Here is a 17,690-nt window from a genome sequence, read left to right on the forward strand (position 1 = left end):
CGCTGTGTGTGTGTGTCGGACCATAGCTATGTGTGTTTTTCCCTCCCTCGCTGTGTGCGTGTGTGTGTGTGTGTGTGTGTGTGTGTGTGTGTGTGTGTCGTTCCCTCGCTGTGTGTGTGTGTGTCCCTCCTTCGCTCTGTGTGTACGTGTCCCTCCCTCGCTGTGTGAGTGTCCCTCCCTCGGTGTGTGTGTGTGTCCCTCCCTTGCTCTGTGTGTGTGTCCTTCCCTCGCTGTGTGTGTGTGTGTCGGACCACAGCTATGTGTGTTTTTCCCTCCCTCGCTGTGTGCGTGTGTGTGTGTGTGTGTGTGTGTGTGTGTGTGTGTGTGTCGTTCCCTCGCTGTGTGTGTGTGTACCTCCTTCGCTCTGTGTGTGTACGTGTCCCTCCCTCGCTGTGTGAGTGTCCCTCACTCGGTATGTGTGTGTGTGTCCCTCCCTCGCTGTGTGTGTGTGCGTGTGTCCCTCCCTCGCTGTGTGTGTCCCTCCCTCCCTCGGTGTATGTGTGTGTGTCCCTCCCTTGCTGTGTGTGTGTGTCCTTCCCTCACTGTGTGTGTGTGTGTGTCCTTCCCTCGCCGTGTGTGTGTGTCCCTCCCTCGCTGTGAGTGTGTAAGTCCCTCCCTCGCTGTGTGTGTCCTTCCCTCGCTGTGTGTGTCCTTCCCACGCTGTGTGTGTCCTTCCCTCGCTGTGTGTCCCTCCCTCGCTATGTGTGTGTGTCCATCCCTCGCTGTGTGTGTGAGTATCTCTCTCTCGCTGTAAGTGTATTTGTCCCTCTGTCGCTGTGTGTGTGTCCCTCCCTCGCTATGTGTGTGTGTCCCTCCCTCGCTGTGTGTATGTCGTTCGCTCGCTGTGTGTGTCTGTGTCCCTCCCTCGCTGTGTGTGTGTGTCCCTTTGTGTATATCCCCCTCACTGTGTGTGCTCATCACCCCTTGCTGTGTGAGTGCATGACCCCTTTGCTGTGTGTGCGTGTGTCCCTCCCTCTCCGTGTCTGTGCGTGTCCCTCCCTTGCTGTGTGTGTGTCCCTCCTTCGCTCTGTGTGTGTGTGTGTCCCTCCCTCGCTGTGTTTGTGTGTCCCTCCCTCCCTCGGTGTGTGTGTGTGTCCCTCCCTTGCTGTGAGTTTGTGTGTCCTTCACTCGCTGTGTGTGTCCCTCCCTCGCTGTGTGTGTGTAAGTCTCTCCCTCGCTGTGTGTGTGTAAGTCCCTCCCTCGCTGTGTGTGTGTGTCCCTCCCTCGCTGTGTGTGTGTGTCCTTCCTTCACTGTGTGTGTCCTTCCCTCGCTGTGCGTGTCCCTCCCTCGCTGTGTGTGTGTGTGTGTGCCTCCCTTGGTGGGTGTTTCTGTATGTGTTTCCTTCCCTCGCTGTGTGTGTGTGCCCCTCCCTCGCTGTGTGTGTGTGTCTCTCTCTCGCTGCGAGTGTATTTGTCCCTCCCTCGCTGTGTGTGTGTGTGTCCCTCCCTCGCTGTCTGCGTGTGTGTGTGGGTGTCGTTCCCTCGCTGTGTGTGTGTCGTTCCCTCGCTGTGTGTGTGTCCCTCCTTCGCTCTGTGTGTGTGCGTGTCCCTCCCTCGCTGTTTGTTTGTGTCTCTCTCTCGCTGCGATTGTATTTGTCCCTCCCTCGCTGTGTGTGTGTGTGTCCCTCCCTCGCTGTCTGCGTGTGTGTGTGGGTGTCGTTCCCTCGCTGTGTGTGTGTCGTTCCCTCGCTGTGTGTGTGTCCCTCCTTCGCTCTGTGTGTGTGCGTGTCCCTCCCTCGCTGTTTGTGTGTGTCCCTCCCTCGGTGTTTGTGTGTTTGTCCCTCCCTTTCTGTGTGTGTGTCCTTCCCTCACTGTGTCTGTGTGTCCTTCCCTCGCTGTGTGTGTGTCCCTCACTCGCTGTGTGTTTCTGCCCTTCCCTCGCTGTGAGTGTGTCCCTCCCTCGCTGTGAGTGTGTATGTCCCTCCCTCGGTGTGTGTGTGTGTCCCTCCCTTGCTGTGTGTGTGTCCTTCCCTCACTGTGTCTGTGTGTCCTTCCCTCGCCGTGTGTGTGTCCCTCCCTCGCTGTGAGTTTGTGTGTCACTCACTCGCTGTGTGTTTCTGCGCTTCCCTCGCTGTGTGTGTGTCCCTCCATCGCTGTGAGTGTGTGTCCTTCCCTCGCTGTGTGTGTCCCTCCCTCGCTGTGTGTGTGTGTGCCTCCCTCGGTGGGTGTTTCTGTATGTGTTTCCTTCCCTCGCTGTGTGTGTGTGCCCCTCCCTCGCTGTGTGTGTGAGTGTCTCTCTCTCGCTGCGAGTGTATTTGTCCCTCCCTCGCTGTCTGCGTGTGTGTGTGTGTGTGTCGTTCCCTCGCTGTGTGTGTGTCGTTCCCTCGCTGTGTGTGTGTCGTTCCCTTGCTGTGTGTGTGTCGTTCCCTCGCTGTGTGTGTGTCGTTCCCTCGCTGTGTGTGTGTCGTTCCCTCGCCGTGTGTGTGTTCCTCCCTCGCTGTGAGTTTGTGTGTACCTCACTCGCTATGTGGGCCTGCCCTTCCCTCGCTGTGTGTGTCCCTCCCTCGCTGTGTGTGTAAGTCCCTCCCTCGCTGTGTGTGTGTGTGTGTCCTTCCTTCGCTGTGTGTGTTCTTCCCTCGCTGTGTGTGTCCCTCCCTCGCTGTGTGTGTGTGTCCATCCCTCGCGGTGTGTGTGAGTATCTCTCTCTCGCTGTAAGTGTATTTGTCCCTCCCTCGCTGTGTGTTTCCCTCCCTCGCTACTGTGTGTGTGTCCCTCCCTCGCTGTGTGTGTGAGTATCTCTCTCTCGCTGTAAGTGTATTTGTCCCTCCCTCGCTGTGTGTGTGTCCCTCCCTCGCTATGTGTGTGTGTCCCTCCCTCGCTGTGTGTATGTCGTTCGCTCGCTGTGTGTGTCTGTGTCCCTCCCTAGCTGTGTGTGTGTGTGTCCCTCCCTCGCTGTGTGTGTGTGTCCCTCCCTTCCTCTGTGTGTCTGTGTCCTTCCCTCGCTGTGTGCCTGTGTCCCTCCCTCGGTATGAGTGTGTGTGTGTCCCTCCCTCGCTCTGTGTGTGTTTATGTGTCCCTCCCTCCCTGTGTGTGTGTGTGTGTGTGTGAGTGTGTGTGTGTGTGTGTGTCCCTCAATCGCTGTCTGTTTGTGTGTCCCTCCCTCCCTCGGTGTGTGTGTGTGTCCCTCACTTGCTGTGTGTGTGTCATTCCCTCACTGTGTCTGTGTGTCCTTCCCTCGCTGTGTGTGTGTCCCTCCCTCGCTGTGAGTTTGTGTGTCCCTCACTCGCTGTGTGTTTCTGCGCTTCCCTCGCTGTGTGTGTGTCCCTCCCTCGCTGTGAGTGTGTAAGTCCCTCCCTCGCTGTGTGTGTGTGTCCCTCCCTCGCTGTGTGTGTGTGTCCTTCCTTCGCTGTGTGTGTCCTTCCCTCGCTGTGTGTTTCCCTCCCTCACTATGTGTGTGTGTCCCTCCCTCGCTGTCTGCGTGTGTCTGTGTGTGTGTCCCTCCCTCGCTGTGTGTGTGTGTGTCCCTCCCTCGGTGTGTGTGTGTGTCCCTCCCTCGGTGTGTGTGTGTGTGTCCCTCCCTTGCTCTGTGTGTGTGTCCCTCCCTTGGTATGTGTGTGTGTCCCTCTCTCGCTGTGTATGTGTGCGTGTGTCCCTCCCTCGCTGTGTGTGTGTGTTCCTCCCTCGCTCTGTGTGTGTGTGTGTGTGTCTGTGTGTGTGTGTGTCTGTGTGTGTGTGTGTGTGTGCCGTTCCCTCGCTGTGTGTGTGTGTCCTTCCCTCGCTGTGTGTGTGTGTCCCTCCCTCGTTGTGTGTGAGCGTGTCCCTCCTTCACTGTGTGTGTGCGTGTGTCCCTCCCTCGCTGTGTGTGTGTGTGTGTGTGTGTCCCTCCCTCACTGTGTGTGCGTGTGTCCCTCCCTCGCTGTATGTGAGCGTGTCCCTCCCTGGCTGTGTGTGTCCGTGTCCATCCCTCGCTGTGTATGTGCGTGGCCCTCCCTCCCTGTGAGTGCATGTGCCTCCCCCTCGTTGAGTGTGCGCATTTCCCTCTCTTTCTCTCTGTGTGTGTTGTGTTTGTGTGTGACCCTCACTCACTGTGTGTGCATGTTCCTTCCTGGCTGTGTGTTCGTGACCCTCTCTCGCTGTGTGTGTCTGTAATGTTTGTGCATGCGCATGCGCGGGTCCCTCCCTCGCTGTGTGCGCGTGTTCCCATCTTGCTGTGAGTATGTGTGTCCCTGTTGCAGTGTATGTGTATCCCTCTTGCAGTGCATGTGAGTGTCCTTCCCTTGTTGTGTGTCTTTGTGTATCCCCTTAACTGTGTGTATGTGTTCGTGTATCTCCCTCGCTTTGTGTGTGTGTCCCTCCCTTGCTCTTTATGTATATCTCCCTCACTGTGTGTGCTCATCACACCTTGCTGTGTGAGTGCATGACCCCTTAGCTGTGTGTGCGTGTGTCCCTCCCTCTCCATGTCTGTGCGTGTCCCTCCCTTGCTGTGTGTGTGTCCCTCCTTCGCTCTGTGTGTGTGTTTGTCCCTCCCTTGCTGTGTGTGTGTCCTTCCCTCACTGTGTCTGTGTGTCCTTCCCTCGCTGGGTGTGTGTCCCTCCCTCGCTGTGAGTTTGTGTGTCCCTCACTCGCTGTGTTTGTGTGTCCCTCCCTCCCTCGGTGTGTGTGTGTGTCCCTCACTTGCTGTGTGTGTGTCCTTCCCTCACTGTGTCTGTGTGTCCTTCCCTTTCCGTGTGTGTGTCCCTCCCTCGTTGTGAGTTTGTGTGTCCCTCACTCGCTGTGTGTTTCTGCGCTTCCCTCGCTGTGTGTCTGTCCCTCCCTCGCTGTGAGTGTGTAAGTCCCTCCCTCGCTGTGTGTGTGTGTCCCTCCCTCGCTGTGTGTGTGTGTGTCCTTCCTTCGCTGTGTGTGTCCTTCCCTCGCTGTGTGTGTCCCTCCCTCACTATGTGTGTGTGTCCCTCCCTCGCTGTCTGCGTGTGTCTGTGTGTGTGTCCCTCCCTCGCTGTGTGTGTGTGTGTCCCTCCCTCGATGTGTGTGTGTGTCCCTCCCTCGGTGTGTGTGTGTGTGTCCCTCCCTTGCTCTGTGTGTGTGTCCCTCCCTTGGTATGTGTGTGTGTCCCTCTCTCGCTGTGTATGTGTGCGTGTGTCCCTCCCTCGCTGTGTGTGTGTGTGTATGTGCGTGTGTGTCCCTCCCTCGCTGTTTGTGCGTGTGTTCCTCCCTCGCTCTGTGTGTGTGTGTGTGTGTGTGTGTGTCTGTGTGTGTGTGTGTGTGTGCCGTTCCCTCGCTGTGTGTGTGTGTCCTTCCCTCGCTGTGTGTGTGTGTTCCTCCCTCGTTGTGTGTGAGCGTGTCCCTCCTTTGCTGTGTGTGTGCGTGTGTCCCTCCCTCGCTGTGTGTGTGTGTGTGTGTGTCCCTCCCTCACTGTGTGTGCGTGTGTCCCTCCCTCGCTGTATGTGAGCGTGTCCCTCCCTGGCTGTGTGTGTCCGTATCCATCCCTCGCTGTGTATGTGCGTGGCCCTCCCTCCCTGTGAGTGCATGTGCCTCCCCATCGTTGAGTGTGCGCATTTCCCTCTCTTTCTCTCTGTGTGTGTTGTGTTTGTGTGTGACCCTCACTCACTGTGTGTGCATGTTCCTTCCTGGCTGTGTGTTCGTGACCCTCTCTCGCTGTGTGTGTCTGTAATGTTTGTGCATGCGCATGCGCGGGTCCCTCCCTCGCTGTGTGCGCGTGTTCCCATCTTGCTGTGAGTATGTGTGTCCCTGTTGCAGTGTATGTGTATCCCTCTTGCAGTGTATGTGAGTGTCCTTCCCTTGTTGTGTGTCTTTGTGTATCCCCTTAACTGTGTGTATGTGTTCGTGTATCTCCCTCGCTTTGTGTGTGTGTGTCCCTCCCTTGCTCTTTATGTATATCTCCCTCACTGTGTGTGCTCATCACACCTTGCTGTGTGAGTGCATGACCCCTTAGCTGTGTGTGCGTGTGTCCCTCCCTCTCCATGTCTGTGTGTGTCCCTCCCTTGCTGTGTGTGTGTCCTTCCCTCACTGTGTCTGTGTGTCCTTCCCTCGCTGTGTGTGTGTCCCTCCCTCGCTGTGAGTTTGTGTGTCCCTCACTCGCTGTGTTTGTGTGTCCCTCCCTCCCTCGGTGTGTGTGTGTCCCTCACTTGCTGTGTGTGTGTCCTTCCCTCACTGTGTCTGTGTGTCCTTCCCTTTCCGTGTGTGTGTCCCTCCCTCGTTGTGAGTTTGTGTGTCCCTCACTCGCTGTGTGTTTCTGCGCTTCCCTCGCTGTGTGTGTGTCCCTCCCTCGCTGTGAGTGTGTAAGTCCCTCCCTCGCTGTGTGTGTGTGTCCCTCCCTCGCTGTGTGTGTGTGTCCTTCCTTCGCTGTGTGTGTCCTTCCCTCGCTGTGTGTGTCCCTCCCTCGCTGTGTGTGTGTGTCCCTCCCTCGCTATCTGCGTGTGTCTGTGTGTGTCGTTCCCTCGCTGTGTGTGTGTCGTTCCCTCGCTGTGTGTGTGTGTCCCTCCTTCGCTCTCTGTGTGTGCGTGTCCATCCCTCGCTGTGTGTGTGTGTCCCTCCCTCGCTATGAGTTTGTGTGTCCCTCACTCGCTGTGTTTGTGTGTCCCTCCCTCCCTCGGTGTGTGTGTGTGTCCCTCACTTGTTGTGTGTGTGTCCTTCCCTCACTGTGTCTGTGTGTCCTTCCCTTTCCGTGTGTGTGTCCCTCCCTCGTTGTGAGTTTGTGTGTCCCTCACTCGCTGTGTGTTTCTGCGCTTCCCTCGCTGTGTGTGTGTCCCTGCCTCGCTGTGAGTGTGTAAGTCCCTCCCTCGCTGTGTGTGTGTGTCCCTCCCTCGCTGTGTGTGTGTGTCCTTCCTTCGCTGTGTGTGTCCATCCCTCGCTGTGTGTGTCCCTCCCTCGCTGTGTGTGTGTGTCCCTCCCTCGCTATCTGCGTGTGTCTGTGTGTGTCGTTCCCTCGCTGTGTGTGTGTCGTTCCCTCGCTGTGTGTGTGTGTCCCTCCTTCGCTCTCTGTGTGTGCGTGTCCATCCCTCGCTGTGTGTGTGTGTCCCTCCCTCGGTGTGTGTGTGTGTGGCCCTCCCTTGCTCTGTGTGTGTGTCCTTCCCTCGCTGTGTGTGTGTGGCCCTCCCTCGCTGTTTGTGCGTGTGTCCCTGCCTCACTGTGTGTGCGCGTTTCCCTCCTTCGCTGTGTGTGTGCGTGTGACCTTCCCTCGCTGTGTGTGTGCGTGTGTCCGTACTTCGCTGTGTGTGTGTTTCCCTCCCTCGCTGTGTGTGTGTGTGTCCCTCCCTCGTTGTGTGTGAGCGTGTCCCTCCTTCGCTGTGTGTGTGCGTGTGTCCCTCCCTCGCTGTGTGTGTGTGTGTGTCCCTCCCTTGCTCTTTGTGTATATCCCCCTCACTGTGTGTGCTCATCTCCCCTTGCTGTGTGAGTGCATGACCCCTTTGCTGTGTGTGCGTGTGTCCCTCCCTCTCCGTGTCTGTGCGTGTCCCTCCCTTGCTGTGTGTGTGTCCCTCCTTCGCTCTGTGTGTGTGCGTGTCCCTCCCTCGCTGTATTTGTGTGTCCCTCCCTCCCTCGGTGTGTGTGTGTGTCCCTCCCTTGCTGTCTGTGTGTCCTTCCCTCACTGTGTCTGTATGTCCTTCCCTCGCTGTGTGTGTGTCCCTCCCTCGCTGTGAGTTTGTGTGTCCCTCACTTGCTGTGTGTTTCTGCGCTTCCCTCGCTGTGTGTGTGTCCCTCCCTCGCTGTGTGTGTGTGTGTCCCTCCCTCGCTGTGTGTGTGTGTCCTTCCTTCTCTGTGTGTGTCCTTCCCTCGCTGTGTGTGTCCCTCCCCCGCTGTGTGTGTCCCTCCCTCGCTGTGTGTGTGTGTGCCTCCCTCGGTGGGTGTTTCTGTATGTGTTTCCTTCCCTCGCTGTGTGTGTGCCCCTCCCTCGCTGTGTGTGTGAGTGTCTCTCTCTCGCTGCGAGTGTATTTGTCCCTCCCTCGCTGTGTGTGTGTGCCCCTCCCTCGCTGTCTGCGTGCGTGTGTGGGTGTCGTTCCCTCGCTGTGTGTGTGTCGTTCCCTCGCTGTGTGTGTGTCCCTCCTTCGCTCTGTGTGTGTGCGTGTCCCTCCCTCGCTGTTTGTGTGTGTCCCTCCCTCGGTGTTTGTGTGTTTATCCCTCCCTTGCTGTGTGTGTGTGTCCTTCCCTCGCTGTGTGTGTGTCCCTCCCTCGCTGTGAGTTTGTGTGTCCTCACTCGCTGCGTGGTTCTGCCCTTCCGTCGCTGTGAGTGTGTCCCTCCCTCGCTGTGAGTGTGTATGTCCCTCCCTCGGTGTGTGTGTGTGTCCCTCCCTTGCTGTGTGTGTGTCCTTCCCTCACTGTGTCTGTGTGTCCTTCCCTCGCCGTGTGTGTGTCCCTCCCTCGCTGTGAGTTTGTGTGTCCCTCACTCGTTGTGTGTTTCTGCGCTTCCCTCGCTGTGTGTGTGTCCCTCCCTCGCTGTGAGTGTGTAAGTCCCTCCCTCGCTGTGTGTGTATGTCCCTCCCTTGCTGTGTGTGTGTCCTTCCCTCACTGTGTCTGTGTGTCCTTCTCTCGCTGTGTGTGTCCTTCCCTCGCTGTGTGTGTCCCTCCCTCGCTGTGTGTGTGTGTGCCTCCCTCGGTGGGTGTTTCTGTATGTGTTTCCTTCCCTCGCTGTGTGTGTGTGCCCCTCCCTCGCTGTGTTTGTGAGTGTCTCTCTCTCGCTGCGAGTGTATTTGTCCCTCCCTCGCTGTATGTGTGTCCCTCCCTCGCTGTGTGTGTGTGTGTTTGTGTGTCGTTCCCTCGCTGTATGTGTGTCGTTCCCTCGCTGTGTGTGTGTCCCTCCTTCGCTCTGTGTGTGTGCGTGTCCCTCCCTCGCTGTGTGTGTGTCCCTCCCTCGGTGTTTGTGTGTTTGTCCCTCCCTTGCTGTGTGTGTCCTTCCCTCACTGTGTCTGCGTGTCCTTCACTCGCTGTGTGTGTGTCCCTCCCTCGCTGTGTGTTTCTGCCCTTCCCTCGCTATGAGTGTGTCCCTCCCTCGCTGTGAGTGTGTGTGTCCCTCCCTCGCTGTGTGTGTGTGTCCCTCCCTCGCTGTTTGTGCTTGTGTCCCTTCCTCGCTCTGTGTGTGTGTGTCTGTGTGTGTCTGTGTGTGTGTGTATGCCGTTCCCTCGCTGTGTGTGCGTCCTTCCCTCGCTGTGTGTGTGTGTCCCTCCCTCGGTATGTGTGTGTGTGTCCCTCCCTCGCTGTGTGTGTTTGTGTGTGCGTGTGTGTGTCCCTCCCTCGCTGTTTGTGCGTGAGTCCCTCCCTCACTGTGTGTGCGTGTGTCCCTCCTTCGCTGTGTGTGTGCTTGTGACCCTCCCTCACTGTGTGTGCGCGTGTGTCCCTTCCTCGCTGTGTGTGTGTTTCCCTCCCTCGCTGTGTGTGTGTCCCTCCCTCGTTGTGTGTGAGCGTGTCCCTCCTTCGCTGTGTGTGTGCGTGTGTCCCTCCCTCGCTGTGTGAGTGTGTCCCTCCCTCGCTGTGTGTGCGTGTGTCCCTCCCTCGCTGTATGTGAGCGTGTCCCTCTCTCCCTGTGAGTGCATGTGCCTCCCCCTCGTTGAGTGTGCGCATTTCCCTCTCTTTCTCTGTGTGTGTGTTGTGTTGCTGTGTGTCCCTCACTCACTGTGTGTGCATGTTCCTTCCTGGCTGTGTGTTCGTGAACCTCTCTCGCTGTGTGTGTCTGTCATGTTAGTGCTTGCGCGCGCGCGTGTCCCTCCCTCACTGTGTGCGCGTGTTCCCATCTTGCTGTGAGTATGTGTGTCCCTGTTGCAGTGTATGTGTATCCCTCTTGCAGTGTATATGAGTGTCCTTCCCTTGTTGTGTGTCTTTGTGTATCCCCTTAACTGTGTGTATGTGTTCGTGTATCTCCCTCGCTTTGTGTGTGTGTGTCCCTCCCTTGCTCTTTGTGTATATCCCCCTCACTGTGTGTGCTCATCACCCCTTGCTGTGTGAGTGCATGACCCCTTTGCTGTGTGTGCGTGTGTCCCTCCCTCTCCGTGTCTGTGCGTGTCCCATCTCGCTGTGTGTGTTTGGGTATGTTGCTGCCTCACTGTGCGTGTGCGTGTCCCTACCTCGCTGCGTGTCTCAGCTAGCCTCTCGCTCACTGTGTGTGTCCCTCGCTCGCTGTGTGTGTGTGTGTCTGTGTGTGGTTCTGTGCGCGTGTCCCTTTCTCGTTGTGTGTGTGTACATGTCACACTGTCAGAGTATGTGTTTGTGTGTTGCCCCTTCGCAAAATTGCCCCTCACTCGCTGTGTGTGTGTGTGTTCCTCCCTCACTGGGTGTGTGCATGTCCCTCCCTCGCTGTGTGTGTGCGTGTCGCTCCCTCGCTGTGTCTGTTCGTGTCCCTCCCTCGCTTTGTGTGCGTGAACTTCCCTCGCTCTGTGTGTGTATTCGTCCCTCCCTCGCTGTGCGTGTGTGTCCCTTCCTCGCTGTGTGTGTGTGTCCCTCTCCCTCGCTGTGAGTGTGTGTGTCCCTTCCTTGCTGTGTGTGTGTGTCCCTCTCCCTCGCTGTGAGTGTGTGTGTCCCTCCCTCGCTGTGTGTGTTGTGTCCCTCACTCGTTGTGTGTGTGTGTCTCTCCCTCGCTGTGTGTGTTTGTCCCTCCCTCCCTGTGAGTGTGTGTGCGTGTCCCTCCCTCGCTGTGTGTGCACATCCCTCCCTCACTGTGTGTGTGCGTGTCCCTCCTTCGCCCTGTGTGTGTGTGTGTGTGTGTGTGTGTGTGTGTATCTGTGTGTGTGTGTGCCTCTCCCTTGCTGTGTGCGTGTGTGCGGTACCACCCTCGCTGTCTGTGTGGGTGCGTGTGCCTCCCTTGCTGTGTATATGTGTGTCCCTCCCTCGCTGTGTGTGTGGGCGTGTCCCTCGCTGTGTATGTGTCAGTTCCCCCGTGTGTGTGTGTGTATGTGTCCCTCTTATTGTGCCTTTGTGAGTGCATGCCCCCCTTGCTGTGTGTGCGTGTCCCTCCCATGCTGTGTGTGCATGTCCTTCTCTCCCTTGCTCTGTGTGTGTCTGTGTGTGCACACGTGTCCTTCCCTTGCTGCGTGCGCATGTCCCCCTCTTGCTGTGAGTATGTGTCCCTTTTGATGTGTATGTGAATGTCACCCCACTCCCTCGCAGTGTGTTTGTGTGTTCCTCCCTCGCTGTGTCCTCGTGTATCCCCTTAACTGTGTGTATGTGTGTGTGTCCCTCTCTCACTTTGTGTGTTTGTGTGTGTGTGTCCCTCTTGGTGTGCGGGTGTGTACTTGGCCCTCCCTCTCTGTGTGTGTTTGTGTGTGTCCCTCCCTCGCTGTGTATGCATGTCCCTCCCTGGCTGTGTGTGTGCGTGTCCCTCTCTCGCTGTGTGTGTGTGTGTCTGTCTGTGTCCCTCCCTCCCTCGCTGTGTGTGCGTGTCCCCCTCTCGTTGTGTGTGTCTGTTTGAGTGCTTCCTCATGCATGTGTCGCTCCCTCACTGTCTGTGTGTGTGTCTGTGTGTGTGTGTCTGTGTCCCGGTCTTGCTGTGCCTGTGTGTGCGTGGCCCTTCCTCGCTGTGTGTGCATGTGTCGCCTTTTCGCTGTATGTGTGTGTGTGTGTGCATGGGTGTGTGTGCGTAGTCCCACCCTCGCTGTCTGTGCGTGTGTGTGTCCCTCACTCACTGTGTATATGTGAGTTTCCCCCTTGCTCTGTGTGTGTGTGTGTGTGTGTGTCCCTCTTGCTGCATGTGTGTGCGTGTGTCCCTCCCTCGCTGTGTGTGTGCATGTCCCTCTCTTGCTCTGTGTGTGTGTGTCCCTCTCTCACTGTGTGTGTCTGTGTTTGTGTGCTTCCTCATGGACGTGTCGCTCCCTCACTGTGTGTGCGTGTACCTCCCTTGCTGCGGTGTGTGTGTGCGTCCCTCCCTCGCTGTGTGTGTGTGTGTGTGTGTGTGCGTGTGTGTGTATGTGTGTGCGTGTGTGTGGTCCCACCCTCGCTGTCTGTATGTGCGTGTCTCTCCCTTGTTTGTGTGTGTGTGTGTTCTTCCTTCGCTGTGTATGTGTGATTTACCCCCTTGCTCTGTGTGTGTGTGTCTTGCTGTCCGTGTGTGTGTGTGCGCGTGTCCCTCTCTTGCTGTGCGTGTGTGTGTGTGTGTCCCTCTTGCTGTGCGTGTTTGTGCGTGGCCCTTCCTCACTGTGTGTGCATGTGTCCCTCTCTCGCTGTGTGTGTGTGTGTTTGTGTGCTTCCTCATGCGTGTGTGTGTCTCCCCCGGCGTTGTGTGTGCGTGTCCCTCTCTCACTGTGTGTGTCTGTGTTTGTGTGCTTCCTCATGCGTGTGTCGCTCCCTTACTGTGTTTGCATGTCCCTCCCTCGCTCTGTGTGTGTGCATGTGCATGTGTGTCCCTCCCTCGCACTGTGTTTGTGTGTGTGTGTGTGTGTGTGTGTGTGTGTGTGTGGTCCCATACTCGCTGTCTGTGTGTGCATGTCCCTCCCTTGCTGTGCGTGCGTGCGTGTTCTTCCCTCGCTGTGTATGTGAGAGTTATCCCATTGCTCTGTGTGAGTCTCTTGCTGTGCATGTGTGTGTGTGGCCCTCCCTTACTCTGTGTGTGTGTGTGTATGTATGTGTGTGTGTTTGTGTGTGTCTATGTCCCTCACTGGCTGTGTGTGTGCGTGCCCCTCTCTCACTGTGTGTCTGTGTTTGCGTGCTTGCGCATGTGCGTTTTCTTCCCTCGCTGTGTTTACGTGTCCCCCTCTTGCTGTGAGTATGTGTGTCCCTCTTGCAGTGTATGTGAGTGTCCTTCTCTCGCGCTGTGTGTGTATGTGTGTGTGCGTGTTTGCATGTGTGTCCCTCCCTCACTGTTTATGTGTCAGTTTCCTTCCCTGTATGTGTGTGTGTGTGTGTGTGTATGTGTGTTACTCTTGCTGTGCGTACGTGTGTGTGTGTGGCCCTCCCTCGCTGTGTGTGCGTGTGTCTCCCCATCGCTGTTTGTGCACATGTCCCTCTCTTGCTGTGTGTGTGTGTGTGTGTGCTTGCGTGTTTGCATGTGTCCATATACCACCCTGGCCATGTGTGTGCGTGTCCCTCTCTCACTGTGTGTCTGTGTTTGTGTGCTTGAGCATGAGCGTGTCCATCCCTCACTGTGTACGTGTCCCCTCTTGCTGTGAGTATGTGTGACTCTTTTACAGTGTATGTGCGTGTGTGTGTATGCGTGTCACTCCCACACTGTGTGTGTGTGTGTTTGTGTGTGTCCCTCCCTTGCTGTGCGTCTGTGTGTATGTCCCTCCCTCGCTTCGTGTGTGCGTGTCCCTCCCTCGCTGCGCGTGTGTGTGTTCCTCCTTCGCTGTGTGAATGCGTGTATCCCCCTCACTGTGTGTGTTTGCGTGTCGCTGCCTTGCTGTGTGTGTCCAAAATATGCACCATCAATGGATTGGCCATCATAAATTAACTGTAGTATTCAGGAATATGTGGTTTAAGTAAGTTCACCACGAGAAATTCAGGGTTTAATGTATAGGTAGAGGGGTGGGTCTGGGTAGGATGCTCTTCAGAGGGTTGGAATGGACTGGTTGGGTCGAATGGCCTGGCTCCACACTATGGCGATTCTATTCAGGTTATTGTCCAGCCCCGTCAACCATTTTAGATTAGATTACTTACAGTGTGGAAACAGGCCCTTCGGCCCAACAAGTCCACACCGGCCCGCCGAAGCACAACCCACCCATACCCCTACATCTACCCCTTACCGAACACTACGGGCAATTTAGTATGCACATCTTTGGAGTATGGGAGGAAACCAGAGCGACACGGGGAGAATGTGCAAACTCCACACAGAGAGTCGCCTGAGGCGGGAATTGAACCCGGGTCTATGGCCCTGTGAGGCAGCAGTGCTAACCACTGTGCCACCGTGCCGTCTCTTACACCTTGCCTTATCCCCAATATTCTCCTTAACACTGTAAACTCCTCCGGACTCTAAAACACTCTTTGCCTTTGTAAGCTTATCCAGTCCTTGCAAAGATCGATATGTCTGCCACCTCTTCCTGCTTTTCGAACCCTCTCTATAACTATTTCCATTTGCTACAGCACTCCCAATCATTGTTCCCTCTTGAAACTCCCATAACCATTTGTATCTCTGAAAACTCATCTGGACTGTCTCAACTTCCCTTTGACAGTTACGTGCTGAGACCTGCTCTATTTCAGTGAAGTAATTAAGTCTTGGCAACACTCACTGTTATAATCTCCCTCCAGCATTACAGCAGCGAGGTTCTGTAGAAGCTCTTTTCAACCCGACAGCCATCTCTGTGTCTGTAATCTCCTCCACTCCCCATAATATATTCTCTCTGAGCTCCTCTATAGTCCACTAAACACTCCCTAACACTGTCTGTATCAGTGTAACCTTCACCAAAAATACAACCTTCCCTATCTGTGTAAATCCCTACACCGGTCCGAATCCCTCTCAGCTCCGTCTAACAATACAACCCTCCATGTCTGTGTATTCACCATCAGTCCCTACTCACCTTACTATCTGTGTAATCTTCTCCAAGCATTTTTGCTTCAGTCCCTTCAACTGTCCCTGTCAGTGTAATCTCTTCCAGACCCGAAAACTCCCCTCTCTTTAACTCCCTCAGGCCACATACCCCTCACTATCTGTAACCTACTCCTTTCTGAGAAACCTACCTCTGCAAACTGCTCCAACTCTTCAACTCTCCATAAGCTCCTGCAGCTCTTACATCCCTCCCTATCTACCAAACCACTTCCAGTCCCTAAAACACCAACAGTCTGTGAATACCCTACCACCATGCCGATCAGTTTAATCCTCTCAGGTCCCTGCAGTACTCCTGATCTGTCGATCTCACTCCATGCCTGTGCCTCTCCCAATCCAGTCCTTACAAAACCCACTATCTATTTAATACCCTCCTGTCACTATCGCCCCCTTGTCAATGTAAGCTCCTCCTGTATCTCCACCATCTACCCATCTCCATAATCTTGTCCAGCTCTTACACCACTATCTGTTTAAACGTCACCTTCCCCTGCAACTTCCTTCCGTTTGTGCTATGCTCCCTTATCTGTGAAACTGTTTCTGACCAAAATTGCTATCACAATCTCTGAAACGAAATCCAGATTCCACAACCTCCATAACCCCTAGAACCTAAGCCTTCCCTACATCCATTAACATCTTCAGTCACGACTACCCTGCATATCTCTGTTTGTTCTTCCAGTCGATACAAACATCTTTATCTCTGTAATCGGCTCAGCTCCCTAAATCACGCCCTGTCGGTGATCCAGTCCTCTCCTACAAACATCCTTATCCCTGTAAGCTTCTCCATCCCTCCCAAGATTCCCAACTCCCTGAACTCCTGCAGGCCCTACAGCTCTCCACATTTCTGTAATCTCCTGTGGCTCTATGGTCCTTCTTCTCTGTGTAACCTCGTTCAGACTCCATACTCTCCTACTTTCTGAATCCTCTTCCTGCATTGCAACCAAAACCACATGTTTATGTAATATCAACCAGTGCTTAAACCCTCCCCAACTCAGTAACCACTTGCAGTCCTAACAAAGCACATAAACTGTGAAACCTCTCATTTCCCTTCAATCTTCCCTCCCTCCTCAAATGCCTTCATCACAATGAAACCTCACAATTACTGAAGCCTCCTTTTGGTACTGCAACCCTCCTAATGTCTACAAAATCCTCCTGTCCTGATATCCCTCCCCATCTCTGTAACCTCCGCCACCCTTCAGTGCCATTCTGGGGAACATGGCAGAGGAGGGAAGATTTGTAAAGTCTGAGCCATGTTACGGAGGTAGAATTCTGGGAATTACAGATTTGGTCGAATGTCTGTGGTGTGCAGATTTTTGGCGAGGACTCTAAAGACAGGATTTACGACGACTTGGAAAACCTTAGTTAAATTAGCCACAGTCAGTATGGGTTTGTGAGGGGTCAGGTCATGCCTCACAAACCTTATTGAATTCTTTGAGGATATGGCAGAATAAGTTGATGGCTCATTTAAAACAGAAGGATGATTTTGAAAACAGGGAAATCTGTCCATCTGGCTACAGGATTGGATACCCCAGAGTAGACAGAGTATGGCAGCAGAGGGACAGTATTGAGCCTGGAGCTCAGTGACCTGTGGTTTTCTGTAACAGTCGGCTCTGGGACTCAGCTCTTTGTGATTTTTTTAAAAGTGATGTGCATGTGGATGGTGTAGAGTGGGTTCGTAAGTTTGCCAATCACATGAAGGTTGGTGGAGTTTTGGGTCATGTGAAGGGCTGTTGGAGGTTGCACTGGGACATTGACAGGACGCAGTGCTGGGTTGGAAGTGACAGATGGATTGCAATCTGGAAAAGTGTGAAGTGACTCATTCTGGAATTTCGAATTTGAATGCAGAATACAGGGTGAAAGCCAGAATACTTGGCAGTGTGGAGGAACAGAGATCATGGGGTCCGTGTCCATAGATCACTCAAAATCGCCACACACCGTTGGTCGGGTTGTTAAAAAGGCATATGTTGTGTTGGGTTTCCTTAGCAAGGGGATCGATTTTAAGAGCTGTGAGGTTTTACTGCATCTTTATAGCATCCTGGTGAGACCACACTTGGAATATTGTGTTCAATTCTGGTCCCGTCTTTACAGGAAGGATGTGCAAGTTTTAGAGAGCGTACATAGGAGATATACCAGGATGCTGCCTGGAATGGAGGGCATTTCTTATAACGAAAGGTTGAGGGAGCTAAGGCTTTTCTCATTGGAGGGAAGAAGGGGGCAGGGTGACTTGGTGGAGGTGAACAAGGTGATGCGAGGCACAGAGAGAGTGAATAGTCAGAGACTTTCCCTCCTATGGCATAAATGGCTATTACAAGGGGGTGTAATTTTAAGGTGATTGGAGGATGGATCAGAGGATAGAGAATGGTAGGTGGTTGGAATGCACTGCCAATGGTGGTAGTAAAATTAGATACAACCGGGACATATAATAGACTCTTGGACAGACACATGGATAATAGTAAAATGAAGGGTATGTAAGTTAGTTTGATCTTACAGTTGGATTAAAGGTTTGCATGAGATCATGTCCGAAGGGTCTTGGGCTGAACTGTTCTGTGTTCTATGTTCTGTCTGGTAAACTGGGTAATAAGCTCAGATCAGTGCAAAATGAATATGGCATTCTGGAGGAGCTACTCAACTGGATACAAAAGTTGCTTGATGGTAGGAGCCAAGTGGGTGAAGGGGGACATGTTTTTCTGACTGGAGGTATGTGACCAGCGGTGTAGTGGGCCCACTGTTGTTTGTTATTTGGATAAATGGTTTGGATGGTAATATGGTTTCCTGGTAAGTTAGCTTCATGGGTGGCACTGACATTGGTGGTAAAGTGATTAGTGGAGAAGATTATATATAATACAACAAGATTAACAGTACTGCTGGGATAGTGGGCTGAAGAATAGCAGATGAAGTTTAATTAGATAAAAGTGAGGTGTTCCATTTTGGTGAAACAAACCAGGATGGGACCTGTACAGTTAATGTTCGGGCCCTGGGAAGTGTTGTCAGTCAGAAACCCAGGGATGCAGGTACACAGTTCTTTGAATGTGGTGTCACAGGTAGACAGCCTGGTGAAGCAGGCGTTAGGGGTGGTTACCTTCATTGGAGAGAGCATGAAGAGTAAGAGTTGGGATATCATGTTGTGGCTATAAAAGACATTGGTGGGGCCACCATAAAAACATTGTTGATCAGTAGGAAGAATCCATCTCGTTCACTAACCTCCTTTAGGGAAGGACATCAAATATTCAAACCTGGTCTGGCAAACAGATGCCTCCAGACCCACAGCAATACGGCCGAC

This window comes from Chiloscyllium punctatum, chromosome 24 (assembly GCF_047496795.1).
Source record: "Chiloscyllium punctatum isolate Juve2018m chromosome 24, sChiPun1.3, whole genome shotgun sequence".
In the NCBI taxonomy this organism is placed as follows: domain Eukaryota; kingdom Metazoa; phylum Chordata; class Chondrichthyes; order Orectolobiformes; family Hemiscylliidae; genus Chiloscyllium; species Chiloscyllium punctatum.